Source organism: Zerene cesonia, chromosome 8, assembly GCF_012273895.1.
Source record: "Zerene cesonia ecotype Mississippi chromosome 8, Zerene_cesonia_1.1, whole genome shotgun sequence".
Lineage (NCBI taxonomy): Eukaryota > Metazoa > Arthropoda > Insecta > Lepidoptera > Pieridae > Zerene > Zerene cesonia.
The window spans coordinates 5,460,481-5,476,617 of NC_052109.1; the positions used below are offsets into that span (position 1 = coordinate 5,460,481).

The 16,137-nt window shown below is 31.8% G+C and overlaps 1 non-coding gene across 1 annotated transcript; it reads right to left on the bottom strand.

Annotated features, from left to right (window-relative positions):
* Positions 1-13,474: 13,474 nt before the first annotated feature.
* Positions 13,475-13,547, bottom strand: Trnaf-gaa. Its single transcript has one exon. It is a non-coding gene; the product is annotated as a tRNA-Phe (tRNA).
* Positions 13,548-16,137: the final 2,590 nt, after the last annotated feature.

Sequence of the window (16,137 nt, forward strand, 5' to 3'; positions counted from 1 at the left end):
AAGGGATAAGGAAAGGATTGAAGACTTTAAAGAAGGAATGGACTGGGAAGGGTGCGGAAAAGGAAATAGGGCTCCGGCCTCAGGGTACAAGATACAATAAAATACGTGATGTTGGTAGTTCTAAATAAATAAATAAGATAGAGAAGTATAAAACAATTTTTAATATTAGCCACAAATAACGAATCTGGTCTAATGTCCTCAAAGAATCTAATCTTTCGAAATGTTTAAGTTGTTGATATAAAAAGTTATTTTGATATTTATGAGTTAATACGGAACGCTAGTTGAGATGCTTGTCACATTTTTAAGTGTTCCGACTTCGAGTATTTTCGAATTGGGAACTTGTCCAAATAGCTCTCATTAAATAAAAATAGCCTGAGTAGCGATCATTAAAAGTATTGTAGATTTAAATAATTAAGTCAATTGATGCGTGGAAAAGGTGAATTTACAACATGCTGCATAACAATTTTTTTTAAATATGAAACGAAGATTATATTAGAAGACGTTAGATTTGGTAAGGTCGCCTTTACAGAAAAGGAAGAGGAGTGGAGAATGATATGAGAAAGGTCTTTTGATAGGGAATTCCTCTCTGCGTGTTTAATGGTTTGTCCTCATTCTGATAAAAGTATTTTTTTTTATTTGACTTTTGAGATAAAAGCTAACAAAAGCTGAGAATCCACTTGAAGCTATATCTTTACTTTTAAGATCAAGATAATAAAAAACAATTTATTGTATTTTTAACAAAAATAATAATTTTTAACGAAAATCTAAACCATCTTCAAATTTTTCTGAAAATAGCCTAAATGTAAATGGGACCCCACGAAAGGCACTTCCATAGCTTCCAAATAATAAAGGGTTCATCAAAATTGATTAACCGGGATAAGTGAAGTAACAAACAAAAAAAAAAATACAATCGAATTGAGAGCCTCATCCTTTTTTGAAGTCGGTCAAAAAATAAGAGGTGACATTCTCTAGAATAAGGGATTGTTATTATGTAGAGAATGTCCTACATCATAATGTATTATGTAGAGAATATCTACATACAATTTCCAAAAGCAATTATTCTTAGCTGACTGAGGTATCTAGTAAATAGCATCAGTTATATTAGCACAAGTTCAGCTTTTATCGTCGAAGAGTCAAAGCGTGGTAAACATAAATGCTATGTTAGATTTGGCTAGCTCGTAACATGTTATGACGTGTCTCCCACTAAGCCCGTGAACAATTTACCTCTTTCACTCACTTAAATAGTCCGAAGAAATCGCGAGAGTTGGCTGTAAAATAAAATTGTAATTGCCTGCTCTTCTAGTATTTTCGCAGAAGGCGTCGGAATATTTAGAATAATATCATTTAAATGTACGTTTCACGTTACTTTCTTAGCTATATACTGGTTTATCAGAGTATTCACATTATCATTTTTAGTTTAAAATTGTTTGTATACATGTAAGATATTTTTAAATTCAAATTCAAAATGATTAACTGTGATTCAAAGATTTTAAGGTAGGTATTATATAATATGAAGATAATCTGTCATACGGCGTACAATTAAAGAATATGTTAACATAAATAATTTATATTATTCATACTTATGTATTTAATTTTCTAAAATTGTATTTTTCTCGCTAGTTGCTAGTAAAGTTAACTTATAAAAATGTTTAATTATCTATAATACATACAAAAAAAAGAATGGTGTATATGACAGCATAATTTTTTTAAGTATATTATAATGTGTAAATAATGATAACGCATAATTCAGATGTGTTTTAATATTTAATCGCAGCAAATAGCAGGCTTTGCTCTGTCTACATAAAACTTGTGACAGATCCATCGATTGTATTTATTGTAATGGATTTGGGCTCGGAAGTTTATTTGCCGTATTTCTAGGTTAATATTAAGCGCAATGGCCCCAAACAGAATAAATTGGTGATTTCCCTGAATTTTCTCTTTTGTGCGTAATGATTTACGTCGTCATCTGAATCCCTTCGCCTTATTTTTGACGTGGATGGTGCTTCCACGCGTCTCTATTAATTGTTTCCTGTGGGAATACAATTATCATTATTGTAGCTTTATTCTTTGATTGTATATCAAATAATATGCTATGCAATAAGATCCTCAGTGTTTTATATATTTCAAATTACAGTTTATTTGGAAACATTACATAAATACTGTTTGTATTTTATTTTATATTACTTTACAAACGTCAAAAAACCAATCAATAAAATATTGGTTAATATAAACTAAAATGCCAATTCCTGAGCAAAAATATTAGCAAATATGCTTGTCTATAAATAAATGCGAATATCTAAGTGTAATAATGTAATATTTTTAATATGTACTAACAAACATGCCAATACAATTACATTACAATTATACTGCTCGTTGATTTTTGTGGCTTTGTTTTGATTATTCCCAAAAAGATTTATGCTAACAATATTCGAAGCCAAGGCCACAAAAACAACAACGAATAACAACGAGTCATATTGAATTCGTGAAGGAGTTTTGCCAAGACGCTTTCAATTACGGGGGCCGAAAAACAATGTCCTTCAATTACCGCTGTCCTTGGACCGCAGTAGTGCAGTGTGCGTGTGATCTGTCCGAGCCCATTTGTCGATTGATTCCCAATATAATGAAGGGTACATCGTTACATTGGAGCTAGCTGTCAGAGGCGGTCTTCCACTGTATAGATTTGAGAATGGTGTGAGTGAGGAGGTCACGGCGAGGGGTGGTGGGGTGTATCGAACGCTGCGTGCGCACCCACGTTGCGTATTGTCATCCCGCCCGCTCTCCGCCGTTTCGTATCTCGCCGACCTAGTACCAAGGTGCGTGCTATTTGATTACGCCACGCGCCGTGTGACCCCATGTTTATATTGGCCTTGGTATTACTTTAAAATGATTAATTTATTCACCTTCGATTATTAAGTTTTGCGTAATTTCATTCACAATTATAACACACAAATCAATATTACTGATTATTTTGAGGCAATAATAATAAATTGAAAATAATATACGGACAGGTTTACAAAATAGATTTTAGTCATAACAATGATTTTATTCTGTCTATGTATTATTTATTAAATTTTAAGTCGACGACTAAAACAATAAAAGTCTTGAAAAGAAAAAATTATATGATTGGGTTATAACTGCGCATTAATAAATATTATCAAATTACACAAATACACAGCCGAAATTTGGGAATAAAAATACAGCAAACTTTAAATAAAATGCGTTAAAAATTGAAACAACTAAATTTCTGTGAAGGACAAAGCTTCAAAACACTCTCTATGAAAGCACCCTAAGAGAGTTTTCCACAACTCACTAACACCAATTCGCCGTCCGTAGCCACGCAGCTTTTCACGCACACACGTGCTTGTAACAAAATAAGCGCCTGAAACTTTGACCGGTCCTGTGAAACAGCGTCGCGTCTCGCTCGCTCGCAGTCCCCTGTCCTATTTCAACAGGTTTCGCTTTTCAGTGGTTGCAGTTCGGAACGCGTGCCTGTAGTAACACAGCACAAACAGTGCGAGGTACACACGTCGTATCCGAAAACTGAAAACACAGTTTCACTGACAGTTCCGACTTTACCTGACATTCAGCGCCGTCCTCCGGCTTTCGGCGCCTTATCGCGTGAACTGATACGAACTAAAATATTTCGCTACGGACAAGATTTATATTTGGATACGATGTAGCGGCATGTGTTTTGTGGATAACATTTTTCAGAAAGTTTTGTGAGTCATGAATGCAAACTTTATAGTGCCAAAAACAGTAATCAAATGAACATAATGATCGTTTTAGAACCCGAATGTTTGTTGTGATGTAATAGTGTTTTGATTAGAGTTAATATTATAAAGTTGACACGATGTAAGACCTGGATGTTATCAATGTTTACCTCTTCTGTGTTGTGAGTAATAGTTATTAAATAGATGATAGATTCCTGTAAGTGAAGTCGTTTAGACTGACGTAGAAACAGCTAAAGGTTGTGATAATTAAAAGAAAACATACGTGGAAACTGCAATTTTCCGTTTATCACTGACAGACTTATCAATGAAACTTCGGTTGTACTTTCTCATATGTTGTGAGTAAAAATTATATATTTACTTATACAAAAGTCGTAACTATAAAGTATTATCTTTTAATTAATCAGGCGCTACTATAGTTATATTTCTACTTTTCTTTATCGGCAATGCAAAACGGTTGTGTTATACAAAGAACTATTTCTTTTTATAATTTCCCTTGAGGTTGTGAATGCTACAATAAATGGACTGAAGGCAAATACTCCAAAATTTATGATTCAAATAAAAGACAAAATTGGTGAATAAAAGTTGTGATGAAATTGGACATTTATGCGTACCCGTGGGTATCGAAAGTGGCTTCATATGTAAAGGTAAGTTTTAGTTGTGTATCTATTGTTGACTGTCAATAGAAATGAACTTTGTAGTTCGGAACTTTGTTAGAACCGAATGTATAATAATGGATATATGTATAATGTACTAATATTGAAAATAATTGTATTTGTAGCTTATTTGTGTATAATTTACTAAATGTACCTAATTGTAATTATATTAAGAGAGTAAGAGAGCACGCGATAAAGTTTAATTTAAAATTCTAATAGCTGCAATACTCACTCATAAGTTTCAAATGTTGAAACGATAATAATTCGAATTAGCAGGCCACGATAGATTGCGGTTTACCAATAAAGTACAATATCCAGCTGCTAATTTTGATATTGGCAGCATATTATGAGATTACAGAGGATTCGGAACATGTTGAGTAAGCATTTCGAATGTTGGTTCTAATTCTTAAATTATCCTCTACTTGAAATTTATAATACGTACGATGTTAAGCGTAAATCATTCATTTTAGAGCCAAAACGTTTTGAATATTTATTTTTAGGGTTCACTATCCAAAGGGCAATATATACCGTATTAAGACTTAAAACGTCTGTCTGTCCGTCAGTCACTAGACTGTATGTACTCTGTACAGACAGTCGAAATTTTCGCTTATGATGTATTCTTGTTGCCACTATAACAACAATTAATAAAAAAAAGACGTTGAGCAACTGTTGGCACTGTCATAAATTTGATGGGTGATATTTTTTTTTGCAGTTGCTCTTTAACTGTTTTGTATGCCGGAAGACCGACTCACATTTGACCGATATTAATTTATTCAAACTTCACCAAGGAACGTGGGGGTTTTGGTACATTGCAAATTTATAAAAAATATAATTTCGATAAATTATTACATCTATTTAAACGAACATCACGTCAAGGCCTAAGGTTTAATTGAATGAAATAAAAATAATTATCGTGTATCTCAAAAGTACAAAAAATATTTGTCACCTCAATTCTTAGTTCCATAGCGGAACAGCAAGCAAAAATAAACATTAGATTAACAGTAAACTATGTTTGGATGTCTGTAAACTAGTTCTCTTATTAAAAGGTTTTCATATTTATTCTAACAGTCTCCGTGGAAATTGCGTTCTAACAGTCTGCTTGGAAAAACAGTATTTCCTATCTCACACTCAAAGAAAATCGGATTCTGTAGATAGAATGAGATGTTCTCATTGCAGATGTTTTTTTCATATGTATTCAACAAGAATGGGATGATACTGATCATGACTAACGGACGTTCCCAAAAACGTAGATTCTCGATTCGAGTTAATTTTTTGTCTCTGTTTTGGTACTCAATAACTTCGTGGGTTTTTAGCGACTGGAGTGATTCTTTTTGTGTTTGATATGGAATTGTGATTTGGTTCCATTTTAGGAACTGAAGTGGTACCTCTCCCGAGAGACGTTAGTGACTTTTTTTGTAGAAACGAAAACGAAGAAACGAAGAAAGTGCATTCAAGATAGTGATACAATTTGGACTCCTGTACAAATGAACAATTTATATTATAGATACTATAAGTAGATTTTCACCCGAGCTTCACTTGCCTATTCATTGGATATTCCCGCAGACATTGTAGATTTCGTCAATTAAAAGCAGTCTTTATCTAAACTCTCACTTACTATCTCTTGACATAAAACTCATATCAGAAAATCGTCCGTTAGTGTTCACCACTGCCCACGAACATTTACAGAGGCACGCTATAAAAGCGACGCTTTTAAGGGGTAAAGCATAATTAAATATTTGACGTCAGGAATAAAGGAATAGACTGGGAAGGGATGATAGAAGAAAGTTTAACAAACAAACACACTTTTATGAGTATTTAAGTTTTTAATAAGGTTATTATTTAATTGCTTAAAAATAACTATTATGCTAGCCTATGGGCTGTATGTAGCATTGATGGATGTATGTATGATTGCTACAATTTCACACGAAAAACATTGAACGGATTTTGATGATACTTGGCAGCGATGTAGAGTAAATACAAGAATAAAAAATGAGCTAGAGAAACACATTGCCCGTGGGTGAAACCGTGCGGCACAGCTACTATTTAATGAATTGCGTACCCATAAAAAATCGAATACAAATAAAAATCTAAATGTCTTAATTATCTAACCTGTTTATTTATTCTATTTAATTTAACAAAAATGTAACATGTAACAATTGGATAAAAAGAATATAAATATTATAAATCATGTACTCATTCGAGAAATAAATAGTAGATACATCACATAATTTTGATAAAAGTCTTCGTAGGAAATACCTAAATCATTTCCATCTTACGAATTCAGTTTGTATAAGTGTATCTAGTACATATAACGCGTATATATATACCAGGTACGAGATTTTCCAGACAACATCATTACATATGTTAGATACAGTAAGAAACGTCATAATGACGCAAATTTAGCGCACACGTCAACCAAAATGTGGTTTTGGTACAGCGTAACTCCTTTCATAACTTCAACTACGATATTTTAATAAAGACCAAACCCTATGAAGATGTCAAAGTTAAATGTTACATGAGTTGTTGAAAGAGGGTACATTAATAAGCGATTAATTATATATAAATATCAATCTTGCTTGTTGTATACATGCAGGCATAGAGTACAAACAAAATTTTATATATTATGTACAAAACTACAAGATTAAATGTAAATTAAAAACATCACATTTGCTTTAAAAACTCACGTTAAGACGTGAACACATAACATAATACAATACTGTAGTGTAAAATAGTTTAGCGTTGAAAAACAACAAATAAAAGTATAGAACGTAAAGATGTTTAAAACTTTATTTTACGTTCTATAGGGCAATTTTTATAATAATACGAATTTTATAAACCTTTTATATGTATAAATAACTACTAAAAAGTACTTGAAATATGTATATCCAAATAAAATAATGATTTTTAACAAAAACAACTGTTAGGACTAGAACTGCTTTGAATAAAGAAAGGAATCATTAAATGGCTTCACCCATTATGTGCAAGGTGGAGCTTTTTCGTTCGACAATCGACCAAAAGATCACTTGGGTTAGCCGTTTCTATCGTACAAACAGGCGGAGACTGATTGGTGCGAATAATTTAAATGATTTAGCTGTAATAGTTACTCACGGTCAATAAAACTTTGTGCACTATTCAGAATCCAACCAAGCGTAAATCATCTCAACGCAAATTAGCTACAATTCGTGTTTATGGTGCACATAAATAACTAATTACTAGTGAAATTTGTTTTCGACGGAGGTTATCACGAATAGTGCGTCTCTCTTGATCAAAATGATTTATCTTTCAATAAATTATACGAGTTTCATAGATATTGAATATATTTCTGGAAGTAGGTTGTTTAAATTAGTTGCATCGATATACCGATGTATGTTTGTACTAATTTTTTACATTGTGCAAAAAATACATACGTAAATTTATATAATATATGACACTTTATTACGGACATCCAAACGATACGTGTTCCATTATTTCTTGTGTTTTAGAAAGTTGAAAACTTAAACTGTATTTGATATGAGCCTCCCTCGTAATTTTGAACTCATATATCAGGGTTTATTATGTTGTGAAACTTTTATGCATCAGTAGCTGGTCGCCCCAGCTTTAATAGCCTATATTACTTATAAATGAGGCAAATCAAGTTTTATGATCGAACCAGTACCTTCAAAGATTGAAAAAGTCAAAATTCCCTATAGACTGAAAAAGTCAGAAAATATTAAGCTGTTTAAAATATTAGTATGGAAAATAAAACCAATAACGTAATGGAATTTATACCGTACAAAAATTACTGAAATGAAATAGATTATTTAAAACACCAATGTTATATTCATTTTAATACATATGTAAAGCTGTTAAATAGCCTTCATTTCAGTAACAGTAAAAACGGAAGAAAACAACAATACATGTAACAACTATTCAGGTATATAATTTTTGAGCCAAATATAACGTACACAGAAATAGACATAATTAAACACGAGTAATTCATAAGCGTATCGGTTATGTCTGGCCATTTAATAAATAATTACGTCGAGTAAAACAATACATTTAAAATTTGTCATCAGTACGAATATTTTAGTCTCGACTGAAGCCGCATAACAGTTGTCGATGAGCCAAATCTCTAACGATAACATCTGCCAAGGCAGATTCTATCGCCATGATACATACATCGACCTTCTATTGTCTCCCACTGTGGAACGTTTCTTAGGAACGATGTGAAATATTACACGAATCGACGATTACAAGCGCCTTGCGTGAAAATTTATTTACATATATCTCAGTTGCGGTCATTTACTTACTTTTTTTTAATTTAGAAAAAAAATCTTAATTGACACTATTATCTCTATCTCTTTTTTTGTGAATCCTTTGATGAAAAAAACGGAAATAAAGGAAAAAAAGTTAAAGTAAGTAGCTTTTATTGTTTCGTTTGTAACAACAATTTTTTTTTCTACAAAATAAGCTTGACTACTTCAAATTCTTTACGGAAAAGTCAGTTAGACAAATGTATCTCTGTCACAAAATGTTCGACCCAAGGATAGCTCAAGAGCTAGATTCTTACGTATTCTTAATGACAGGCATATCAATTATCAATGTCGTGTACGGTTAGCAAAATAAGTTATCTTGAAGATGTTGAACTAAACGTATATTTATGCACTCAAAAGCACTGACTGGTGTTATCCGTATATTTTAACTCTAGTATTTATTTTGTTTTAGAACTAACGTGTCTTGGATTGATCGACTTTCATTGCTGACTGTACGTGATATATGAACGCTACGTAAAAGTACTCTAGCACTCGTACCAGTTCTGTTTAATTATTTACAGTAAAATATTTGGAAAAGATCGGTCTAAACAGTTATGCGCTAAGAATTTGTAAATGTTTTATTATTCATAAAAAATACTTAATCCTTGCATAAATCAAGGGTACTAAGCACTTAAAGCATACAAAATTTTTGATATATATAAATGCATTTATTATTTATAATTCATAAAATCATTCACTCGTTCTTCAATAGCAGTAAAATTAATTTATCAAACCAGATAAAGTGCTGTTCATTTGACGAGTCAATGAGATCAGTTAAAATAAATATGGAATGAAAAGCATGTGGCTTCGTCATAAAATAGTCGTAATTTTAAAAATAAAGCAGAGTAAATAAAAATAGTTTTAATAAAATAAATATTGCGAAGATATTTATTGCATCAACACGCGAGTCAAGGCTGGTGTGATGAAAAATTTGCTTACAATAGAGCGGCACGTTATGATTTGTGCAACGTCGTCATTAACGTGTTGGTAAAATAATATTGTTATCGTTATGTTTTATATATCCTCTATGAAGTGTAAACTTTTTTAGACTATAATCTACAAGCTGACCCGGCGAACTTCGTACCGCCTTAGCCATATAATCTATGGCTGTGAATGACATTGACATTTGTTACTCGCGTTTTTTAAAATATGCAAAATTAAATGTACATTTTTCAATATTTCCCGTGCCCGTACCGCGTCCCGCCCCACCCCGCCGTTCGGTCGTTCGGTATCGCCGCAACCGCGTTGTCTCTACATTTTAAATCTGTAATATCTTTTAAAATATTCAATTAAATTACATACTGTAAAGGGCTATATTATTTTATTTGAATTGTAAAATTTATTAAAGGTACTTAATTAGATAAGGAATAACGCTGTATTGCTTAAAATCGCATCGTAAGTAAGGTAAAGTTTCTCGTAAAAAATTGGTTATTGTGGGTTATCCCTAAGAGATAAACATATACCATCGCAGACTTTTTATAGACCTTTTTAAAGTGTACAATATAAAAGAACATTATTTTGATCTACCACGTATAGTTCAGCCAGAGTTTCCAATGAAAGCGCCAAAAAATGTTCTTTTTTCGACTTCACAGTAGAAATCTTGAAATTAATAGTGGTTTTCTAATATATTAAGCATGTTATTATACTTTAAAACCTTCCTCTTGAATCACTCTATCTAATAAAAAAACCGCATCAAGATCCGTTGTGTAGTTTCCAAGATCTAAGAAAACATACAGACAGACGCGAAAAGCGACTTTGCTTTATACTATGTAAGGATGGCATAATTATCTGTGCCAATTTATTGGTATTCACATGATAATTAAAATATCATTACAACGCCCTACTTATATTAAAAATGGAGGTATTGCAGAGGAATTGTTTATATCGATTTAGAAATTAATCTTACTGATAAATTATTGATTTAATATAAAGGTAGAATGTCCTTTGAGGGAATGGGTTATAGTATCGTTTACTTTTTTGTGAAGGAACACTGCAAAAATCTGATTTCTTTTCAACGTCTATATTAAAAACAAAGAAAGTTTTGTATAAAATTTGTCATAAATATTTAACGTTTCGAACCCAGTAACGTCAATTCGGCAGCTCACGCATTACCACCAAATCCATAAGCTACAAAACAATCTAATGTAAACTTTTATTGAAATGTATCTAAATAAAACTTCCTTAGTTTTATAATGTTTAATTTACTTTATACAGAGCGCAATGCACATGCTATACTCGTTTTGTGTTGTCGAGTTCATTTTCAAATATTTATAAAGTTCGTACGTCCGTCGCATTTCCCGAGTGTCCTGGACAGATTTTATTTGTCAGAATTCGCAGTCCAATATTTCGCCTTGTAAAAAGCAGAAAACTAAATGACTATACTGAAACAAATTACGCGATCTCTCCGTTCGCAGCTTTTGATGTATATCTCCGCGCCCGGGGTGTAACGTGAAAACTTTTCGCATTTCAGATTTTTCTCATCAATTCAAAGTGCACGAAATTCTCATGCAATTTACGAGTCACGATACACAAGTGCCGAAAGCAGCCCGTGACACTTTTTCGATCAAGTACACCGTTGTTGTACACTTGTTTTGCATGCTGCCATTTTCGTTGAAGCGGGATTCATTATCAACATTCACTCTTATTATCTCTAACTTTTTCTTTCTTACACCTTCTTGTTTGAAGTATAATTTTCAATTATTTCAATAATTTAGTTAAAAGTATAAAATACATAGGTATTTGGAGATACATATTTTTACATTTTAAAAAATACCACTTTCGTTATTGGTCCTTATAAATGGATGCATAATTCATTTTAAGGGCTAAAGAAGTAAGGTAGTTATACAGTCAATGCCATGAAAATGCATATATTTAAATATTAAATTACTAACAGAAAGTTGTACAGTATGCATTTGTAATTAAACTCTCACAAAACGAAAAAATAAGCGTTACTTTTGTCTACAGGCTAATATGAGACTTTTTCTTATAAAAATATTCTTCCAACATGGTGTATAAAATTCATCTCAATTTTAAATAACAGACTGTACACATTCATACCAAGAGGGACTGTATATTTTAAAGTTCATAATACTAGTTTTTCTTTCATAAAAATTCTTCACTTTGGCTTTCAGAAGCCACAGTTTATTATAGAAAATATGTAGTAACTAGAATGTAACATTAACGGAGACACGCGTAATATGTGGACTTACGTCGTTGCAAGTGTTTAATTAAAACAAAGTTGTACGAAAATCTCAGAGCATATTTCAAAGAACTTAGTGGGGTTAAGTTGACGCAATGCGGTGTGAAGATGATTTTTTTTCATGGAACAAAAGTCCTATTGACAACGAAGTCATCAGTTTGAGAAGTTATTTATTTCACATGTAAATTTCTTCCGTTGATATCCACGATTATTTTTAATTAAATTCGAAGTCACTAAAATACTCCTAGCGTGAATAATACTGTATGTATTAACTAGACAAAGAAAACATTCCAAAGATACAATTTTTTTCTTGAAATTGAATAAGCACAGCATACCGCAAGTAAGATCTGTTGTAATTGGAAGTGAATAATAATAGTCTTAACTATTTTTAAAAGCGACAGACTGTCACGGTGACTGAAAACTCGTGTTAGTAATTATGAAATTTTTGTACTCATTTGCATAGCTTTGATATGAGCTATTTGCCTTTCTTTCGTCCATTTCAACCTTAGCGATTTACATTAAGACTGTTTAAAATATTGTCCAAGGCTATTAATCTACACAGACATAATAGCTTGGAACATACTTACTGAAAATGGAATGGAGTTTTAATAAAAAAAATAATGGTCATGAAGCCTTAATTTTATACCATATCATTTGTTTTTGTTGGTTTAGCGATATTTACCTACATTCGAAATAGTTAGATATATTATGCGCGTATCATATAGTACCGCCGTCCTATGTTTGCGTCATTAGAAAATTACTTTTCATCAGTAACATTTTTTTTTTTTAAACATATGCTGTTATAAAATTAGATTGGGTCATGTGTTTATATTATCTAGATAAATTTAAATTTCTATTAAACATTTATTTTGATAATAAAGCAATAAGAAGTGCATAAACAATAATTTGAATGATGATTTTCTTTTGCAAATTGAATCGTTGCATTAAAAATTCTTTACTTTAAATACCATTGTATTTCGATTAAAAAATCCTACTTTACACAATTCTGTCCATACTTTAAAAGTATCTAAGGGAAGTTAAACATAAAAAAATTATATTTGGCTGTAGTCATTTAAACTTTTTAATCAATGTGTTATATATAAAAAGGCAAAGAATTTGATTTTCAAAGGTGCTCTCATATAACATACCTAGGACCTCTTCAATCGTACCAAATAGTAACGATGTTGTCAAAATACAATTATTAATAGTTTTCAGTAGATATCTGATTGATTAATTAGGAACACGCGTTGTTTTGCCAAGTTCTACATTTTATAGTGACAGCTACGGATGACAAAATTGATTTCTATCGATCGTAAATTGTTATATTGACAGTAGACCTACTAATAAACCCCGCGTTCAGAACAAAACAATCGAGTTGGCCTTTGACTGTGGTGCAGAATGTGAACTTGTACAGCATTAGTATTATTGATTTAATTTAAACAAGAAAAATAATTCATTCAGAAAATATTTATTTATACATATTACATAAAAACAGTATTCGGGTAAAGATGCAATAGCATAAAATCATTAATGTCCCTCCAAACTGTACAGCTTCTAAATTCGTTGTAATTACTATTTTTTTAACCAAAACACAAAAAATGCCGAAACCCGGGATTGAACCGGGGACCTTTAGATCTTCAGTCTAACGCTCTCCCAACTGAGCTATTTCGGCTTCAACCAATATTTTGAATTTGTAATTCAATACATTTTTGTTGTAGTGTAAGACGTATGATAAGAAAAAGCAGTAATAAATCTTCTGGGTCTACACAACCAAAAAGCAAAAGCGCTAGTAAATCAGAATCATCAATAGATGGTATAAGCTTATGTCAAGTAACGTTAACGTTAAATTCGAATATGTTAAATAATTTGAAATTTTGCTAGTAGTTCAGTAAAATTAGTTACAAAATAAGAGGGAAGTTACAAAAATATACATCCAACTGAAAAACAAATTGACAAAATTGCTCAAAATATAATAAAAAATAAAAAATACAATTTCCCTATCAATTCAGACCTCAAAAAACGAAATCAGTTGAGATCGAAGCTTAAAGAAATTGTTTTTTGCGATTTAAAACGAAACTGTAAGATATACCATAGAATCACTCAAGACCAAAATTGTAGTTCATAAAATTATCTGTGGCTAATAAGTGTTGCTGAGGAAAAATATAAGACTTTATTTATGAAATTTAATTTTGATTTGAAGTGATTATATAATAAAACTAGCCGTTTCACTAAAAATCAATGTGCCGTCGATCTTTCCGTTAATCGAATCCTGAAACGAATCAGTTACCTAAAAAAAAACAAGCAAAGGGTTTATTATTAAAATATTTAATAAATAGTTATTAACGTCATGGCCACATTGGCTTTATAGACACAAACTATGCCATGTCTGCGAAGCCTCAGTTATACCTCTCCGTTTCCGCCATCGCCTCTCACAGCCAGATGGCTATTTCTTACGTCCAAAGGTTTTGAAGGGATTCGCCGGGAAACATGACATAAGCATTTTTAGCAATGCTGTATTTTTCAAAGGGGAGATCATTATAGTACGCAGTCAAGTATTCCGACTGAACCAGTAACAAAATAAAATAAAAAAATAACGAAAATTAGCACCAGCGAAAGAATTTTAGAGAAAAATCCGGTAAAATTTGAGTTTTTTAGTATTTTTCCGTAAAGTCAAAAGCACAGTGACTCTTGGTCGTAATTTATATCAGGAGAGTTCGACATAGTTTGACACGTAGCTGATTTATGGCTGAAATAGCGCTGCGTAGACGGTATGCAAATTTTTCACTAAGCCCTATTTTTCTATCCTTTGGGTTAGTTTAAAAAACTTTTAACAAACATAAAAAATTGAAAGCGAAGGAATAAAGTTGAACGAATTTTACACGTACTAAGTAATCAGTATCTACTAGCTTAAATCCATAAGCCATCCATCCATTCATCCATCCATCGATCCATCCATCCATGGTTTCACCCATCATTTCACCCAGTTCTGATCACTAGTTTTTTATCGAACATACATCCATGATCTATCCATCCCTATACTTTGGTATACTTGTTTAAGTATTTCTGCTACTTATTTTAATCGACTTATTTACTTAGGTAAGTTAATAAGATGTAAAAAACGTGTTACATATACACCCCTAGATAGTTTACAAAAAAGTCGCTGGGTTGGGGAATATATTGGCCTGGAGAAAATCTCCTTATAATATTGTTAAAATACTTTATTTTAATTTTCTTTTACAAACGAACATAATAATAATGCGTACGTAATACTTCGTGTGGTTAATTAAGTACAGATCAGTCTCTAGGGAAAAGTACGGTTTCCGTGGCTCGGATATTAGATTATGAATTTTGATAAAATATCCCATAGGTTAACCTTAACTCAATGTTTTTTGATAATTTATTTCTTTCTGTATTCTCCAAAAATAAGCAGAAAGAGAAATGAGTAAAACAGTATTCCTATGGCTATAATATTATACACAAAAATACATTAATAGAAAATATTCCAGATTTGGTTTCAATTACCGGCAGCTGTATGATTAGACTTCCAAATTTATTTATAACTTAATTCGTATTATTACTAAGTTACTAGCCTATATTAACACAATATAGGCTAGTAATGTAGATTCTATAGTCTGTTATACTGAAATTGTTATATACATTTTGCATATTGGTATCATTAAACATTTTCCATTGGCTCATTCGTTCATGGTATAATTGACATTTATCGACAAATAACAGGGTCACGAATAAGTATGGAGTCATGAATATAGCTTGCACATGTGCATCCATTAAAATTTTCAAGAAATAAGCGTGACATCGAAAAAACACACTACTTTTTGTTCTTATTTTGCCGTTTTTAAACAAAACACGTTTGTCAAATAGCAAATGAAATCCGCATCCAAGCCAATCTAGATATCGATAAATTCTTTAACATATTTCAGAAATAAGGACAGAACAAGAATTTCGCGTTACGGCGAGAAATTACTGGCGCTTTCCAATCAACGTCAAATAAATCAGTAATCTTTTCATAAAAAATTACGTCCGAGCAAATTCTCTAAATACAAATTATGAAGGAAAGAGCTCGGGGTGGGTACGAAAATATAACAATGGACTCGAGAGAATTTAAGGGGAGATCTTGCCCCAGTTTCCTCGTGCGCCTTCACCGTCGCCTAATGACTCTATGGTTGAGAAAAGTTGGAAATATTAAAATGAGCGAGCACTTGTTTCGTACGTAAAACAGTTATTCCTCAAGCTTCACGCCT